Source organism: Pseudonaja textilis, chromosome 8 (genome assembly GCF_049901715.1).
Source record: "Pseudonaja textilis isolate UNSWEBS1 chromosome 8, rPseTex1.2, whole genome shotgun sequence".
NCBI lineage: Eukaryota > Metazoa > Chordata > Lepidosauria > Squamata > Elapidae > Pseudonaja > Pseudonaja textilis.
This window is the reverse complement of record NC_141997.1, coordinates 27814161-27834173: the sequence shown is the minus strand read 5'-3', so window position 1 is coordinate 27834173 and position 20013 is coordinate 27814161. Positions and strand designations below refer to the sequence as shown.

The following is a 20013-nucleotide window of genomic DNA, read 5'->3' as shown; positions in this document are numbered from 1 at the left end:
ACCGCATTGGAGGTATGGATTTCTGAGCGTTTAAAGGGAAATTGCTGTTGTAAGTGGGGGGAGAGGAAAAAAAACTTTTTGGAGCCTAGCTTGAAAAAGGAGGAGATTGCCTAGAACTTTAAAGAAAGATACATTTTAATGGGAACCTTTTGATTAATCAGTAACCCCAGAAAGAGAAATTGAAGAAGATAAAAAAGAAGTATTGAAAGAAATAGTTTATCTGGATCTTTTAGTGACTTTGGAATTTTTTTGGAATTACTCTTGATTAAAAATACTTGGGTGGTTGTTTTTGAAGAAGTCTTTCTCTTCCTGATGGCATTGCTTATGGATGAATTAAAAACTCAATACCAAAAATATAAGAAAGAAGAGCAAGATGGAAAAGATACTTTGGGCACCCTTTTTCAATTTTTAGAAATGGCGGTATGCACTTATGAAAAATTGACTACGCAGCAGGACGACTGGAACAAAGAAGAAGAAGAAGCCATCTTGGATGAGCAATGGGTTTTCTTTGGGGAGGAGGAGGAAGAGGAAAAGAAAAAGGGGATTTTAAGGGCAGAGTAAACAATCCAAAAAGAGAAAAATGAGATGAAAGGTGGATATAAGGTTAGAAAACAACAGAAACGGGGTAAGCAGAAGAAGAAAAGGGAGGAGGAGAGACAATGGGGTAAAAAAGGCAAGGAGAAAAATAAACAAGAGAGAAAGGAGGGGATGGAAAACCTTAATGGTGGGAAGCAAGATTTAAAGAAACAAAATCTATTTAGAGACAATGGGTAAATTTAATTGAAAAAGGGATCCTGGAAGGTACATAAAAGTGTGTTTTTATATGCGTATTCAGAGTAAAATGTGTATTAGCATATATGATTAGCTCTTTTATGGTATTTATGGTGGGTTATAGGCTTTCATTTTGTAATTGTAGTGTACTTGCTTTTTTTATAAAGTTTATTGTGTAATTTTAGAATGTACTAACCAGAATCTCAATATAAATTAAGTGTTATATTAAGCATTATTAAGTTAGGGAAAAGAATCAAAGGCGTTACTCCATTTAGCGTACAGGAGAAGTATATCTAAAGAAAAAAGATGAATGGTTAACTGGAAAAGAACAGACAAAGAATGATAAGTATTATGAATTGTATTGAGATAAGATAAACAAAATAAAACTAAGAAAGATAAAAGAGGGAAGAAGCTATACAAAAAATTGAAAATGGTAATAAGATATGGAATGACATATAAAGTAAATATGATTTTTGAATTTGTGTCTGTGCGGAGAGTTTTAACCCGGGATTAAGCAGCTTTCAGAAATGATGTTTTTTATGTTCTATGTTATGTATGTTTGTGTATTGTTTTTTAAAAGGCAAAAATTTTGACTAGTAAGAAATATAATCTGGACAATAGAATGAAAAGGAGAAATATGAAGATGAGCAGATAATGTAAATATACATATTACATTTGGCACGTTTTACTGATTCTTCCAGAAAGATTCTTTATGTTAATATGCCTTGATTGTTTGTATGTTTTGTAAAGTCAATAAAATTTGTTTTTTTTTAAAAAAAAATAAGTCATAGGAAAATATAAATGTGATGATTGAATAGCAGATAAACTAGAAAAGAAATGTTATTGAATAAGAGTAAAGAGAAATAATGTAAAATTTGTTAAAGGGAATTTATGTGTCTATATGGAAATGGGATAAATTAGAAAAATGTGATATAAAATAATGTGTTACCTGCTTTGTAAAGATTTATAATGGAAAGAGGTTTTATGTTTTTAATGTTTAATGATGTTTTGTTTTGTTTGTTGTTAAAATCAATAAAATTTGTTTTTAAAAAATGTTACTCTTATGACTTCTGACTTTGAATGATACCTGTGGCATCCTTGTTATCTTGCATCTTTATAGTTGTAAGGTAATTGTTCCTCACGTTTGAGGTCTGTATATAATATATTTCTCCTTATTTCAAGTTTAGCTCCGTTCAAGTTTTGCAACGTAAATTCAGCATCAGAAAAATAAACGCAGATGGCTGATGCTTCATTTAATGTCTTTATAAACGTATTAAGTAAATTTTACAATACTGGTTGTAGATTTCTCCAACATGGAGCAAACTCAAACAGAAGCAGACATTGTTACAAGCAACTCAGCTTTAGCAGACAAGCAAGCAAGTTAGCTTTTATTTCGCTTTAGAGCAGCAGGCAAAGACACACAGCAGAGGGGAGAAGCAGTTTCATTTTCAATAGACAGCTTCAGAGCTGCAGAGCTTAATATAGAGCCACCTAAGCTACTTCTAGTTTCAGTTTTCAAACAGTCCTCATTGGCTGACCTTGTTACCATGCTCTATTCCAGATCATGAATATACTCTGACAAGCTCTTTCTTTGTAAAGCTGTTACCCATTGGTTCTTGCCTTATCCTTGGATGCTATAGAGAGTAAATCCATATCCTTTGCCCCAAGACATTATTTCATATATTAAAAGATGGATATCCCATCTCCCCTTAGCATTCTTTTCTTTAACTCAACTTACAAAATTTCCTTAATCATTCTTAATAGGACTTAGCCTTGAAGCCCTTTACCATCTTTGTTACTTTTCTGCATACCCTTTCGAATTTCTCAGCATCCAACAGTGGCCCCAACAGTTTCCAGGAACAACATCAGAGCTTTCTATCCAGAAGTGTGCAGTGATAGGAGCAGCCAAGATACTAGAGTGTAACTGTTAAACTTTCAGGCCACTAATAAAGAGCTCAAGACTGATGAAAATACTTACCACCCATGAGGGATTTTTTTAAATTAGATATTTCACACCTTTACATTTTTTAAAGTAACTCAAAGTGAAGAACATACGTAGCATGATATTCCATCCTCCTCCTCTTTCCCCCACAACAATCACATCCACCACCTTGTGAGGTGAGCTTGAATTACAGTGAGTAACTGGCCTAAAGTCACCCAGCCAGCTTTCATGCCTAAAGTGGGACTAGACCTCACAGTCTCCAGGTTTCTAGCTTGGTGTTTTAACAACTATACCAAACATACTCTCCCTCTCTTTGGAGAGAATATATGCTTTTACTATATGTATACTTTCAAAATTTTGCATATGCCTGTTTGCACTTGACTAATATGCTTATTTTGTGACTCTTTTGAATTGCAGATCTGGAAGTGATAGATTTAGACTAAGGTATGTAGGCAAGCAAGCAAGCATATAAATTTAACCTTAGACTGTCTACTATTGACCTCGCCCCTTTCCTAAGAGGTCTGTAGGGGGCGTGCATAGCGCACCAACGTGCCTACCGTCCCTATTGTTTCTTTTATTTTTATTTTTTATTTTTCTTATATGTATCCATGTATTCATAACTATGTTTTTACTAATACCTATTATTTTGTAAGCAATTGACATAAATAAATAAGCAATAAAATAAAATAAAATAATAAAATAAAATAAAATAAAATAAAATAAAATAAAATAAAATAAAATAAAATAAAAAGTTTGTGAATTGGTTCATTCTAATTCAGGAACTGCAATTTGGAAATTGTGATATAAGCCAAATCAATTTCTTGTCCTTTCCAGCTCTACAGATATTTGAATGGAAATGTTTAAGTCTAGGAATGTGCCTGAAATCCACCATTCATGAATTAATCTCATCTTTGTTGAGCACATACAAATGCTTTCAAGTTCTCCCAGTTTCAATTTCTACACTCTAGACCTCTTTGAAATTATCATTATTGGTAAAACAAAAGATTGCCATTCCTATGAAGACAAACTTCAAAACTGTCTTACTGTCATGAAACAATGAAAATTAACATTAGGCCATTTGTTAAATGTCAAAAAGATTGTGTTTTTCCTTCTTTTTTTGGACTTAGAGGAGAATCTGCCATTCTACTGAACATGAAGCTATGTACATTAACGTGCAAATAAATGTTTAGTAAATGATATGGAAAGTAAAATGATTATCTGCCTGTACCTACCGGTAATTTTTATGTTCAAGTAATTACAACTATACAAAGAACTGTCAATTTATCTTGAGTGAATTAAAGCTTAATTAACCACACATCCCCTTAAGATCATTGATCTAGGGACAAGAAGCTAGTAATTGGAAGATGTTCCTATTGCCAATATCACCACTTATTTTCTCAGAATATGCACAAGCTGTTTTACAAGCTGTTTTTTTCCTTCCTTCTGTAACTTATTCTTCAATATCTTGCAGTAACATACTGTTCAGTAGCCCATTCCTATTTCCTACCTGGATAATTCAGATATCATGCTGGCGTCAATATTTTTTCATAATAGTTTTATTAAAATTACAATTAAAAAGATAAAACTAGTACAAATTAAAGAAGAAATAGGAAGTGCAGAAAAAATAGAAAAAATAAGAATATACTAAAAAAGTGAAAACAAATGACTTTTTCCTTCACATTACTTATCGCCTTCTCTTAAAATACAATAAATGATTACTTTTTTCCACATTCCATATCTTATTGATAAACAATTTCTTAAAGCCCTATAATTCACTCAAATAAGCAAAAACCCATTAAAAGTTTTCAGAGATAGTAACACATGCATTTTAAGCTTGATCAAGTAAACCAACTTTATATTCTTTCCTTTTCCTTTAACAATCTTTGTCTTTAGACCCTTCAAATGATGTCCCTGAACTTGATTTATTTTCTTTTTTTTCCATATTTCATTGTCCACTCTCACAAAGTTCCTCAAAGTTTTAACAGGTCTATTTTGCAAAACCAATATAGGAAGATTATCAAGGTCTCTCTCTTGGCTTGCTATTTGTATAGCCCCTTTAATTATTGAGAAATCAACTGATTTACTGTGCATGTCCAGTGCAGCATCTTTTTCCATATAATTTCTTTAGCTTGCCATTTAAAATCTATTTCAGATTAACTTGTCTTATCCAGGAAAACTAGTAACATCTTTTAAACACTATACATAGAGGCATATATAGAGACTCTTAAAATTAACGTTTGAGTCCATTGTTGAAAAATATCCTTCAATGTGTCAAACGTTAAAATACTTTGCTTCATTCTGTATAAGTAAGTCAAACTTAAGTGCTCTCCTTTCATTATAATCTTCAGTTTCTTCTAATTTCCTCTAGTGTTAAATTTACAGTTAGATTCACAATTTAAGTCTGGTGGAAATCTAATGCAAGTTCTAATCAAGGAAGTAACAATTATTAAGATAACATCTATGAATATAGATGACATTGTTGTTGTTTTTTAAAATTAGGGTGTTCAGGTCTGATAAATTTAAAAGTTCCAAATATCGAGGGAAATTGCTTGAGGCTCCAGTCACAATGATTTATTTTCCCATAAGTGTTCAACTTTGGTTTGCAAGTCCCAATTTTTTGTATTTTTCCCCAATTGTTTTCTATCAATTGTAATAGCAACATCAGAACCAGATTTTATTCTTTTCAATAACAGTTATACCAGGCAATGTTATGAACAAGATGCCTGGTTTGGATCTTAAAATTCCATAAGACCTTAACCCATTCATTTTTCAAAACCTTCTCAACTTGATGGCCCCAGTACTTTTTACTACTACTACTACTACTATTATTATTACTATTTTGCCTTGCATTGTCACTATAGTCACTCCTCAGCTCCATAAAGTAATATGTTTCCTTCTGCCAGCCTGAAATACTGAGAACAACCAGAAAAATCTTTAGCTTGCCCTGAGCTATTGTTATGTAGGTCATTGTTCCTATGTAGCAGGAATAATTTCCTCTCTCAGACTTCACATTAAAAAAATAAACAAGACAAAACAAGCAGTTACAGAGAAGACAAAAACTGCCAAAGCTGTTTTCAGCTTTAATCGAGCTCCTATTTATCAATGACTAGACAAAAATGTGAGCCACCCAACCACTATTTTTCAAGCATGACCTGAAATTCATGAGACATGAATCAGGTAAGGCAAGAGTCCTCTGCAAAGGAAAATAAAGACATAATGTTTAAACCCCCAAATCCTAATTTCAGTTCTAGCCCAATGGAATTGAAAATAAGTCAGCTCAGTTTTCAATACTGTCAGAACATCCAATATTATCACAAGACAGAGATTCCAAGATGTTTTGAGAATGGCTCAAAATTCTTCTCTCTAAAGGTATGTACTATAGTGACCTATTAGTCTAAGTTTTTTCCCCATTGCTCAACATTCATTGCTCAACATTCAAGAATGTGGAACAATTCAACAATGAGCCATTCAACATGCATTTTTAAAAAAATTATTGATGGGACTTCCAGTTTGCAGGGCTTCAGCGGCAGCAGGAATCCGCGATCATGCGCGGTTTCTGCTTGTGCTCGCCCCTGGAGCCACCCGGCTTCGGGGTTAAGTCACCCTGTAGAGGTGACTGAAGACAGGGGAGACCCGGCAGGGTCCGAGGGGAGCCACACCTCCCCTCCTCTGCTGGCTTAACTCCCTTTTCCAAAGGCAGTAGAGCGGCGATCAGAAATGGCCGCCACAAAGAAGCACTCGTCCAGAAAAGAATGTGCAAGAGGAAGCTAAGAAGTGAAAGTTTTGGCTGACCAGGATAAGAAGCAACATTCAAGATATCCTGGAATTTAAATTTTAAAAAAAGATACATCACTCCCAAAGAAGGTCCGGAAGCAGCAAATGAAAGTGAAAAGGGAAAGTTTGTTTTTTCTCACTCTCCTTCGTTATGGTGACAGCAGATGAATGAGAAATTGGAAAAACCCGCTTTGGCATCAGCAGGTAATTAAACTGGAAAATGCCAAGGGGACAATAAAGATTTCTGATCATTGAAAAAAACTTTTTTTTTTTGCTGTAAGTGGGAAGAGAGAGGAAAAGAATAAGAGTAAGATTTGACTGGAGGAGACTGCTTGGAATTTAAAAGAATCTAAAGTTAGATTGTAACAAGACTTCTAAAAGATACATTTTAAACAGAACTCTGTAACTGAATTGTAACCCCAGGAAGAGAAAGTGAAAAAAGAAGAAAGTGTTAAATGAAACAGCTTGTGTGTATTTGGACTGCTTGGTGACTTTGGGACTTTTGGAAATTATATTTCAATGATTAAAAACACTTGGGTGGCTGTTTAAATTTTTTTTTACAATGGCATCACTTGTGGATGAACTGAAAATGGAATTTAAAAAATATAAAGAAGAGGAACAGGAAGGGAAGGGCTCTTTTGGCTCCGTTTTTCATTTTTTAGAAATGGAGATCTCTACTTATGAGAAACTACAAGAACAAGAAGATTGGGACAAAGAAGAAGCCATCTTTAATGAACAAGTAACTTTATCTGTGGAAGAAAGGGGAAAGGGGGGAAATTGAATGGAGAATTTAAGACCTAAAAAAATAACCAAAAAAGGGAAAAATAAGGTGAAAAGTGGATATAATGTCAGAAAGCAACAGAAAAGAGGAATACAGAAGAGGGAAATGGAGATGGAGAGACAAGGGGGTAAAAAGGGCAGAGTGAAGAAGCAAGGGAGGAAGGAAGGGAAGAGAAGCTACAAAGGTTTCAGATAAGGTGTAAAAAACAGGATTTATTTAGAGATAATGGGTAAAAATATAACTGAAAAAGAGATTCTGCAAAGGTACATAAGACTGTATTGTTGTATTTGTATTAGAAATAATAGAAAATTGGAATAACACATGATTATAAAATGGGATAAAATATTCAATGTAATTTAGTGAAACTTTTTTTTTGAACAAAATAAATGAAATTAAATATGAGAGAATTGAATTAAGAAGGAATGGGAACATTCTAATTATATAATGTTTTAAAATATAAGTGAAATGGGGGGGAAGTAACTACGCAAAATTTATAAGTGTTCCCATAGAAGCATGATACCTATTTGAAAAGGAATGTGTAAAATGTTTAAGATTTAAATGAATATTAATTTAACGATAGAGTTTAATTGGTGTGGATTGTTCTTTTAATTATATTATATATTTATAATTTTTTCTTTTCTTAAAATATAGTGCGTAGCTTTAGAATGTACTAAGCAGAATCCGAATGAAAGTTATGTATTATATTAAGTGTTAAATTTAGGGGAAAGATATAAGATACTCCAAGATATAAGATACTCCAATCAGTGATAACAGGGGAAATTTTGTGTTAATGAGAAAAGATAATAGACAGCTGAAACAGGACAGACAAAGGATATAAGTATAATGATTTAAATTAAGATGAAATAAATAAAATAGAATTAAGAGAGCGAAAAGAGGGGAGAAGCTATATAAAAAATGTAGAATGGTAATAAGATATGGAATGGTATATAAAAGTGAGCATGAACTTGAATTTATGTCTGTACAAACAGATGTAATCCAGGATCAAGCGACTTTCAAAAAAGATGTTTTATGTTTTCATGTTTCGTGTTTTGTTTGTAAATGTTTGTTTTTTAAAAATTAATAAAATTTTTGGAAAAAAAATATTATTGATGTTAGTTGATTAGTTATTATATTAGTTGTCTATCTTGTTGTGCACTATCCAGAGTCACAGTTAAGAGATAAACATGCTAAATAAATAAATAAATAAATAAATAATGATTTGTGGCTTTATTTAAGCAAACAACATGAACTTCTGGTTGCCTCATATTTTAATGAGTTTTGGAGTCCCACTGTCTCTATCTGGAAAGTCAGGTGTGCTACAATGCTTTCCAGGCTGGGTCAGGTATGCTGCAGTTCCTTCCAGGTACTATATTCCTGTTTTTTGATCTGTATAGGTGTTCTCAAAAGCATTTTATAACATTGTTATTGTTAGCATCAAGGGAAAGATTGGGAAATGACTTTAAACCCATGCAGTCAATACCAGGGCTTATGGTTTCCTCATTTCCTGATTCAATTCATTGAATTAGGGAGCGATTAAAAAATAAATGCCATGAATCCAAATATCAAATGACAAGGATATCCATAAGGTAAAGTTTTTTTAAAAAAAAAAGTCATGAGGGCCACAATTAAGCAATAGAAGTTCCACCTGTTTTCATTTTTGTTATGCAACACTCATAAAATCAAAACTTTAATGTGGTTGCCATCTTGACTTTTTTTCCTTAAAACTACAGCCTGAAGATAGCCTTTAATGAAATTTTGAAAGCAATAGATTTAGCACCTACAGAATTGCCCTGATTTCAAATAAGCCTCCCTTCTGCTTTTTCTCCTTCTCAGAAAGGTAACTTTGCTTATGAAAGAAGGATTAGCAGGCAAGGCCAGAGCAAATGCTTCAGTTTTTTTTTTTCAATATCTTCATGGGGAAAAAATATAGAGACAAAAGCTCAGAAAATCCAAATTCATTACAAGCTGGGAGACCCATCAGTAATATAACCCTAGTTTTCCAATCATGGGTATTATTCAACAGCTAATTACGCTGAAATCCAGCACGTGATTATATACACTCAAGTCCCATCAGTTTCAACAGAACGTAACAACATATGTGGTGAAGTAAGGTCCAAGAGACAAAGAACAGACCTTCTCAAAAGAAGAAAGAAAAGGAGAAATGACATTTAACTAGAAGGAAACAAATTTCTAGTGCTGCTGCAGACTAATCACAAACATGATTTAATGGGAATAGACCACAGAGGGACTGGCAGAACAGAACAAAACAAAACAAAAGCAAAGGTATGGTATTGCTTTCAAAGAGTGATAAAACACAGGCCACTGTGACCAATGAGATAAAATACTTGCTCAATTAGTAGACTTCAGACAAAGGGAAAACCTCCACATCCTGTAACCTCCCAAGACTTTCCTTGGCTGTGTTAGTCCTCATAAGGGTTTGTCAAGAGTCAAGAAGGTTTTCCTGAGTAGCTTATCATTGTTCCTGAATTGAACAATGTGCTTTTCCTAAGATACAAGCAAGGCGTTCCCTTGCATGTTTAGTAACAATACCAGAAGTGTGTTTAGGGAAAACACTGCTTACATCAAAGAACAGTATTTTTATGTGTCCATCTAAAGCAGTGGAAAAAAAAAGTCTGATTATTCTAGTGTGCAAACCAGACGTGGTATTCAGCATGTTCTGACCAGTTCTGGAGAATCGGTAGCAGAAATTTTGAGTAGTTCAGAGAACCAGAAAATGCTATCTATGACTGGAGATTTTATGGTGTCCATCCCCTGCCATGCCTACCAAACCATGCCCAAAGAACTGGTAGGAAAAATTTTTTTGAATCCCACCACTGGTGCAAACTATATTAATTAACTTTTGCCCTATTGGGTAATGGTCTATTTCTGTAGTCAAACAAAATGTGTTTATTGCTAACATCAACATCATGGAAATTAAAGTAGATTTACACAAGAAAGTCAATCATTATGTTATTATCGATGCATCCTTTAATATTATGGAGACAAAATGAAAACTGCTTGGAAGAAAGGCAAGAAATAAATCTAATACATAAGATTGGATGCACACACATACATTCTACATTAGACTTCCTGCAACCTAATGCCTTCTAGATGTTTGGCTTACATGGTCTCTAGAGCCTGAAGGGAATTATAAAATAAGGCCGAATAACATTTATTGACTTACAAATAAACATATGGCTGCTGATCTCACAAATGCGATTCTGAGTGGCTAGTAACTTATTAAAAACTATGCAAAAAGAAAAAGAAAACAAAAAGGCATCCAAACCCTAATAATGGCAAAAGCAATAATGGCACAGCACAACAGTTGCTGAGTGTTCCTGTGCTGAATAAACCAGACCATGAAACTGACTCCACAGGATAGAAGAATTGCTTTTATTGAGATTGGTTGTAATAATAGAATTGTTCAAGTTTGATTGTGATATACTCTTCTTTAACGAACTGGGGAGCTACAGTACTTATAAATATTATCTTGTAATTCCATACTGCTTCAATCCCTTTTGCCTAAACAACAGTTCCTCCCTATTTCCATCAAGGTCACATTCTTTTTATATATATATGAAAAATAAACTAAATAAAGCCAGCAGTAACGGATGGCATCTAGAAGTAGTTCGAGGGGCTCACAGTTTGAAGGACTCACTGTATGTTTGTTGCATTGCGTGCTTTGTTGGAGCACTTGGAATGATTGAAGCTATTCAGGACTGTTTGGGATGATCATTTGGAGTGCAGGGACTGGGGATATTGGTATTCACTGGTTCCAGTGGCACTCTTGAGACCTCAGGTGTTATTGGATACTTGGACACCACTTAGCTAGACATTGGAGGACATTGATGGCTCAGAGTCATTTACAGTGTGGTTGATGGCAGTGCAGAGTCCAGAAAAGTAGCGGTGGTAGTACTGTGATTAGCAGACACCATGGCAGCTGGAAGGTTGGAGCAGGACATTTGATGGAGGCATTTGATGCTCTAGGTCAGAACCAGAACTGTAGAGGCCCAAACCACAGCTGAAGGGGGCAAATATATATTATGGGGAGGTGAGGCTGGAAGTTGATGGGTGTTTTGGAGGTGGTAATGGTGAGCTCTGGTTGGGAGGACTATGGGGATCTGACTGTGGTCTGAAGTCAGCATCACAGCTTTGGCCAGACTGCTGGCAATGTGATTTATGCTGTTTGAGATGTCACAGAGTTGTAAAACTGGAACACTGGTTGGTATTTAGACTGGATGTAGTGCAGGTGGTACCTGGTTGGGATGGTGCTTTTGAGCAATTGGGAACTACACTACCTGCCCAGAATTCCTGTGGTGATTTTCAGGATGAAGGGATTTGGGGTGACTTGTTGAACATCCATTGACTCTTTTTCTCTAGACTTAGGAATCAATATTCATCTGCTTGTTCATTTCTTGTTTGCCTTTTTAACATTCTGCTATCCTACTTGACTGGAGATGCTCAGAGAAGCTCCCTCTGGCTGGACAGCCACAAGATGCTCACCTGGTTGGCCCAACTGGGGCCTGCCAGCCTTTGGGGCTTCCCTCTGAGCTCCCACATGGTCAATCTTGCTCCCCTTCCCTGCATAGCTCTATGAGGGGGAGAACCTTGATTTTATGGTTTGTGTTGGTAGGATTGTCATAATTCTCTCCATAGTGGCACTCTAAAAGACCATAGAATTATTTTAGAAGTTTGGTTTGAGACTCATGATTTAAATGGGGTTAAGCACTGGAATCCTGACACATAGGTTGTAGAGTGTCAGATAAATGGGTGGCCCAAGTGTGTATATGTATGTGGGGATCAGTTGGTGTAAGGGGTGAGTATGGTTATGGATGTTTAGGTGAATAGCATAGTGGTTGATAGAGTGTGTGACTTATGAGAGAATGTCTTGGCCTGGGAGGAAGAAGTGAGATATGTGAGAAAACTGAGGAATGTGGGGAAAAAGGTGAGCAGGAATATCAGAATCATAATAATAGAATGTGGTATGATAGGATCCTGAGGGTGGCTCCACTTGTGGATGTTAGGTTTATTGGTTGAGAATGATTCCAATGGTTCTTCCTTGGGATGACCATTACAGTGTCCCATGGACATATATTCAAAATTCAGCTGCTTGGCAACTGACTCATAGTTATGACAGTTTCAGTGTCCCTGGTCACCTGATCAACCTTAGCGACCTTCTGACAAGCAAAGTCATTGGGGAAGCCAGATTCATTTAGCAACTGTATTATTCACTTAACAACTGCAGTGATTTACTTAACAACTGTGGCAAGGGTGTAAAACAGGGCAAAATTCACTTAAGTGTCTCGCCCAGCAATGGACATTTTTGGGCTCAGTTGTGATTGTAAGTCAAGGATTATCTGTATTCATCTATTAAGATAAATCATTACATAGAAAACAGATTAGTGATGACAATGAGAGATGATTCAGTGCTAATCAAATGCATTATGCATTATGAAAGATAACATTAAAGAATAAGTAGTCAATGATTGATAGAATATATGTGTGATGCATGAATGCTATCCTGTTTTTGGGTACCTGTATGTTATTGAGAGTTTTGCAGTGATAATTCAGCACCAGAAAAATAAACACAGATGGCTGATGCTTCATTTAACATCCTTATAAACATAAGTAGATTTTACAAACCAGTTGTAGATTTCTCCAACATGGAGCAAACTCAGATAGAAATATATTGCAAGTTCAGAGCAGAGCTCCAGCCTTCAGCAAGCAAGTTAGTTTCATCTTCAATAGACAGACTCAGAGCTCAACATAGTCGCAGAGTTGCAGAATTTCATATAGCTGCGGAGTTGCAGAGCTTAACATAGAACTACGCCTAGGCTACTTTTAGTTTCAGTTTCCAGCCTAGGCTACTTCTGGTTTCAGTTACAAAACTATCCTCATTGGCTGATTTAGTTGCTATGCCTATTCATTGGCTGACTTTGTTACCATGCTATATTCCAGTTCATGAATATACTCTGACATATGTGAATTTCAGTGTGCTGAGAGAAGCAAAACAAAACAAACAAAAAACCAAACAAACAAATCACCTAGACTTTCAAGAAAGACCATCAGAAATGATACAGATCAGATCTGAGGTTGAGAAAAAACATCTTGGAAGAAAAGAGTGGCAAACCACTTTGTCCTGTTGCCAAGACAACAGGGAATGACTGTGTTTATATAGTTACAAGGAGATGCTTCCTATATTGGATGGGTTCTTTTTCTTTTATTAAGCGGAATCTATCATCAATATGATTGCCCCAGAGCTAGGCTTTATGTTTTGCACTTTGTTACAATGCATATTTTGTACTGAATGTGATACTTCAGGCTTCTTATAAACCAACTGGGTGAAGAGGTTTCTTTATATCAACTCTTTTGATGAAGCTTAGCATGACACTCTGTGGATGCTCTTATATGTGATATAAGGAAGCCAAAGAGGGAAGTAGCAAAATATTGAACTTGTAACCCTGACTGTTTGAGGGTGACATCCGTTTACTCTATGTGAAGTAGATTTTCATGGTGTTCACTGGGTGAATATACTATTTCAGACAAACAAATCAATACAAAACAGGATTACTTTATACAGCATACTGTAAGCAGGGGTACAAAAGACATTTTTTTTAAAGAACAAAATTGTGGACCTGTCAATGTCAACTGTCTTGCAACAAAGATGGCAGTCTATATGGGATCCGCTAACATCCACTCTTCTTGACTGAAATCCATAATTTAAAAATATTTATTAATCTGGAGAAAACAAAGGAACTGACAGATACTTAGGGAAAAATGCATAATTGCACATGTCAAAACATAAAGATTATCTTTCCCTTATCCAATACGTTGTAGGCAATTTTACAAAATAGAATATTAAAACAAATAAGATTATTAGACTACTGATCTCATTTTTCTACAGAAACTATTTAAAAATCAGCTGGCAAAGATACATTAAATAAGTAATCATTTCCTTCTAGTTTAGAAACACAAAGTCTGCTGTTCAAAAGGACTTCCTTTTTCTGTCTAAATACGAGGTTGGGGCATTTTCATTTAGCTGCAATTTCTGTAATCTCCCTCATATCCATTTTTTGGATACAGTTATATTTAGTGTCCTTTGTAAAACATAATCCATATAGTATATACATTTAACTTGTTGCTAGTCACCCTAAGTTTATGTGTGCATATCTATCTATCTATCTATCTATCTATCTATCTATCTATCTATCTATCTATCTATCTATCTATCTATCTATCTAGGTATATTGCCTCTAATGTATATTTCAAAAAGTAAAATGAAAACTACTCACTAGTCTTATAAAAAGCGACTTGGGCAAATTTCTTTATGTCTGTTCAGACTTATTAGACTACTGATCTCATTTTTCTACAGAAACTATTTAAAAATCAGCTGGCAAAGATACATTAAATAAGTAATCATTTCCTTCTAGTTTAGAAAACACAAAGTCTGCTGTTCAAAAGGACTTCCTTGCTCTGTCTAAATACAAGGTTGGGGCATTTTCATTTAACTGCAATTTCTGTAATCTCCCTCATATCCATTTTTTGGATACAGTTATATTTAGTGTCCTTTGTAAAACATAATCCATATAGTATATACATTTAACTTGTTGCTAGTCACCCTCAGTTTATGTGTGCATATCTATCTATCTATCTATCTATCTATCTATCTATCTATCTATCTATCTATCTATCTATCTATCTAGGTATATTGCCTCTAATGTATATTTCAAAAAGTAAAATGAAAACTACTCACTAGTCTTTTATAAAAAGCGACTTGGACAAATTTCTTTATGTCTGTTCAGACTTTTAGATTAGGAGGCATTTAAGTTCATGAATAGAAGTGATGAAACTTTCCAAGACAGAAAATCAGTGCAAGGTAGTTTAAATATTCTGTAGGGAATGGACTGTCTTCATATAATTGCATCTGCTCATCAGTGTGCCATAAACAGAGCAGGGTGCATTGTAACAATTTACAACCTAAGACCAAGCAAGAGCATTAAAATGATCCATTGTAACTTTAAGCTTTGAAATTGTGTAAGATGATGGGCAGTATGTTCTCAGCTGGGAAAAGTACCAGCAAATCACAGTAACTTCAGCAGATGAAAAATGGTGATAATATTAGGTAAGTGGCTTCCTGTTGAGCAAAGGATCTTTCAGATTCATCTTTGCAGGAATAAGAGATTACTGAAATAGATTTGTGCTCTCTGAGTAAGAATAAAAAGAACATGGAAAAACTTAATAAATACCAGTCAGAGATTTAAGTTAGATGTGCAGGCTATGCTTTTCAAACTTGCCTGGTTATAAAACTAAGTTCCCTCATATTATATATACAGTCATTTACTAACAAAAGTACAAACCCAAATCTGCTTGGTTCATTGTTTTCAATGCTAAGGAATACAACCAGGACTAGAACAGGTTCTATCTATGAGGGGGAACACAATGGAGAAAAAGTAAACAGACTCTTGCTGTCCATGATGTGATACAAAATGCTGTATTTCCTAATATGATAGCATAATGAAAATAGAGAGATAGAGAGATAGAGAGAGAAGGTGGTCCATTCAACAAGATCTCCCATAAATGAATGAATGAATGAATGAATGAATGAATGAATGAATGAATATATATATATATATATATATGTTTTCTGAGGTTCTCGCGGGTATTTGTATGTGGATCTTTGGTTGTTCGGGTTTTCTCCCGCGTAAGATTCAAAGTATCTAGGCAACGTTTCGATGAAGTCTCATTCATCATCATCAGGCCTCTGTCTTCGGCTCTTGCTTCTTGGAGTGATCAGAGGCCTGATGATGATGAATGAGACTTCATCGAAACGTTGCCTAGATACTTTGAATCTTACGCGGGAGAAAACCCAACAACCAAAGATAGATTATATATATATATATATATATATATATATATATATATATATATATATATATATATATATATATGTGTGTGTGTGTGTGTGTGTGTGTGTGTGTGTGTTGTATGTGTGTGTTTTCTTAAGTTTTTGCGGGTACTTACATGTATGGTATTCAGCTTTGTTCGGGTGTTTTCCCACATCATAATAGTTGTGCTTTTAAAGTTGTAGCAACGTTTCAGCAGAATCTCATCTGCCATCATCAGTCTTCTGTATATATATATATATACAGAAGACTGTATATATATATATATATATATATATATATATATATATATATATACACCCAGGATATCACAACAAAAGAACTCGCAAGCCTATCACACAACCCATTACCCAAGCCGTTAAAACACGAGAGGCTAATGGAAAAAAAATCACTACAAAACAAATGACCCAGGAGATTACAGCACAAGATCCAGGATATCTCCACAACAAAACTCACAAGACAATCACACAGCCCATTATACCAACATCAACTCCATCAAACAATCAAGAGGCAGCAGCGCAGCCAACCAGCCCAGCACATCAGCCCCCACCACCAGTATTTATAGAGAGACAGCAGCTCCGATCACACACTGCTTGCACTGGCATGAAGCTGAAAGCACCAGCCTGAGGATGGCGAGTGGGACCTCACCAAAACATTGCCAAGATACTCTTAATCTTACACAGGAAAAGACCCGAACACACCTAGACCTACATATGTATATATGTACGTATGTATGTATGTATGTATGTATGTATGTATGTATGCATAAATGAGATCTTGTTGAATGGACCAGCTTTTCCACCTACAAAAAAGTTACTTTCTCCAGATTTACAACCTTAAATCATTTTTGTGTTGTGTCATGCACCATCATTTTAGCAATAGTGTCTTGAAAATTTTGATGTGATTCAACCTCTGTCAATGGAAAATCTTTCTGAGTCAAACTACTGCAAATGGAGCTATTGCCTGCCCTTTTGAATGCTTGAGGTCATCAACACATGCAAGCAATTAATGGAGCAATTATAAATGGGGAAATATAGATTATATCAAATAACAAGATTTCAGAAACCCTTTGTCAACATTTCCAAGGTTAGGATAACAGTGGGGGAGGATATATGAGAAATGTCAGTCCCCCCAAACTAAGAAATCCAAGTTTCCTTTGCTGTTCCTCACCTATAGACAGAATCTTGCCAAACTAAAGCAACTATATTATTAAAGATATACTCTGGCCAGTTCTAGGAAAAGGCTTCCTTAACCCTTTTTCTTCCAACCAAAGTACTTAAACTTCACTGTCTCATAGTCCTCTGAAATGTAGCCCTTCCTTTCTGGGAATCTATATCACATTTTACCACAGAAACAAAAATAACTCTTGTAAATTACTTAAATAGGCTTATATCATAGGTTTTATTTAATCATTTGATTTTATTTATATCTACTTTTCCAATTTGGTGAAATTTAAGGCAACTAATCAGCAGTGGCACCCTAGTTGTTCCACTACCAGTTCAGTGATTGCATGTGTGTGCATGCACACAGGGGTGGGTTTCTACCGGTTCTGTCCACCTCTGCAGAACTGGTAGCTCTGGAGAGCAGCAGACATAGAACCAGTTCCATGTCTGCTGATGTTTTTGCCCACTTGCCCACCCGTGCTCTTAACTGATGTTGATGTCCTGATTTTTCAACTTCAGCTGCTGGACATGGCACAGCTGCAGTTTAAAAAGCAGGAAAAGAGGGCTGTTTCAAAGGCTGCTTCTCTGCACGCAGCTGCTGATGACGATTTACAGGTGCGTGGCTCGCAGCATGCAGGGAAGCTCATAAATCCCAAACCGGTAGTTAACCCTGTCGTATCCCATCCCTGCATGCGCACCTAAAGCACACACACCTAATGCGCGCATGCTGCTTCACCCACACCAGCTGAGGCCTGTAGCACCAATCAGCTGAGAGGATAAAGAAGAGAAAAGTGCAGGGGCAGGTGAGAGGGCTGATCCTGTGCTTTTTTCTTCTTTATCCTCTTAGCTGAAGGCCTTTTCCCTCCTCTCAGCTGATCGTGGGAGGCCTTTTTTTTTTTTTTACTACCGGTTGGGCTGAACCAGTCCAAACTGGTAGCATACCACCACTGCAACTAACAAATATTATGTTAGTGGTGTTAGTGGTTAGTGCTTACCATTAGTGGTAAGCAACATTTTGCAATGTGAAAAAATTAGGTAAGAAATAATAAGCTAAAGAAATTACTATTTTATTAAATTTATCATAGCTGCTGACTCCAAGTGGTTTATCCAAATATTATAAATATTTACTGCACCAGTCACTTTCTTTAACTTGTCCTATATTAAATCTATCAGAGTAGCACCATTCAGTGGCCTCACTATGGAGGCACAAAAGTATTTAGCCATTGGGTAGCACAATTAAGCAGTATATGTTTTCTGTTAACTTAACGATTGGTGACAACAGGTAGCTTGATCAGGAGAAAGAGCTCTTTGACTATATTTTATACTATGTACAGTAAGTTTCTCTCTCTCTCTCTTCCTCATATGTTTATATGCAATTTCCCATCATCCAAAGCCTTTTATACAGGTAGTCCTTGACTTACAAAGCACATTTAGAAACCGTTTAAAGTTACAATAGCACTGAAAAAAGTGACTTATGACCATTTTCACACTTACAACCATTGCAGCATCCCATGGTCACATGATCAAAATTCAGATGTTTAGCAACTAGCAAAATCAATGGGAAATCCAGATTCACTTAACAACTGCATTAGTAATTGAACAAATGGAATGATTCATTTAATAGCTGTGCCAAGAAAAGTTATAAAATAGAGCAAAGCTTAATTAACAAACATTTCACTGAGCAACATACATTTTGGGCTCAATTGTGGGTGCAACTTGAGGACTTCCATTCCACCAAACATTCATTTTTATACTTCCCAGTAGTGCAATTCCATATGCTTATGTTACATGGCACTCTGTGACATAATTTTTTCCACTCTGTTGCATTTGGGTTTCATATTTTCCTTCTTTGTATATTTTTCTGTTTTGTGCCTTCAAGACATTCTGGACTCCTTGGTGACTGCTTGAACTAATCTCTGCAGTTTTCTTGGTAGGATTTCAGAAGTGATTTGCCACTGCCAGCTTATTTCTAAGGCTTGAAAGTGAGTTATGGTCTAAGGTTACCCAAGCAGCTTCATGCCTAAGGCAGGACTAAACTCAGTTTTCCACTTTCTAGTCCGGTTCTTTTAACCACTAGACCAAAGTGGATATCTTCCTCATGTGTATTTTCCCTTTATTCTCTTAAATGTAACAAGTTGGCCCTAGTTTTGATCAAGGACATTGATCAAGTACTGAATTTTTAAGTTTCACACAAGATAAATACCACTGCAAATCAGCATTCTTCAATGTAAGGTTTATTGAAGAACATAAGTGACATTAAGACACACTAAAAATAGAATGACCCTCCATCTCTAGATTACCACATGTTTTTGAATAAATTTTCAGTTTATTTAGAATTAAAAGAAAAAAAAAGCCCCCAAGGAATAAAAGTAACACTGTTCCACTTGACAAATCAATCACAAACTCAAAACAGCAATATAGCTCTATTGCTAATTTAAAAGTATTATAAGATTGATAAAACTTTTCAATCAAATATCTATTCAAAAATAACTGCTCTGTATGTTTTTCATTCAGTTTAAAGTATTTAAGTGATCAAGAAATGTGACACTCATACCCTAGGTTCTCTTAGTCTCCAGCATTTCTGATTACTATATTTTGTAAAAACAAAATGCTATACTCTAATTTTACCCACTAGGTAGAGAAGTAACCTGAAATATTCATAAGTAAACTATAAGAAGC

General features: G+C 35.3%; 1 long non-coding RNA gene across 1 annotated transcript in view; it reads right to left on the bottom strand.

Moving 5' to 3' along the window:
- Positions 1 to 20013, bottom strand: part of LOC148125158 (uncharacterized) — a 184591-nt gene that overhangs the window by 34588 nt on the left and 129990 nt on the right. Inside the window, exon 4 of the long non-coding RNA XR_015744505.1 lies at positions 13904 to 13974. This is a non-coding gene — a long non-coding RNA (uncharacterized LOC148125158). The remainder of the gene's footprint in view (positions 1 to 13903; positions 13975 to 20013) is intronic.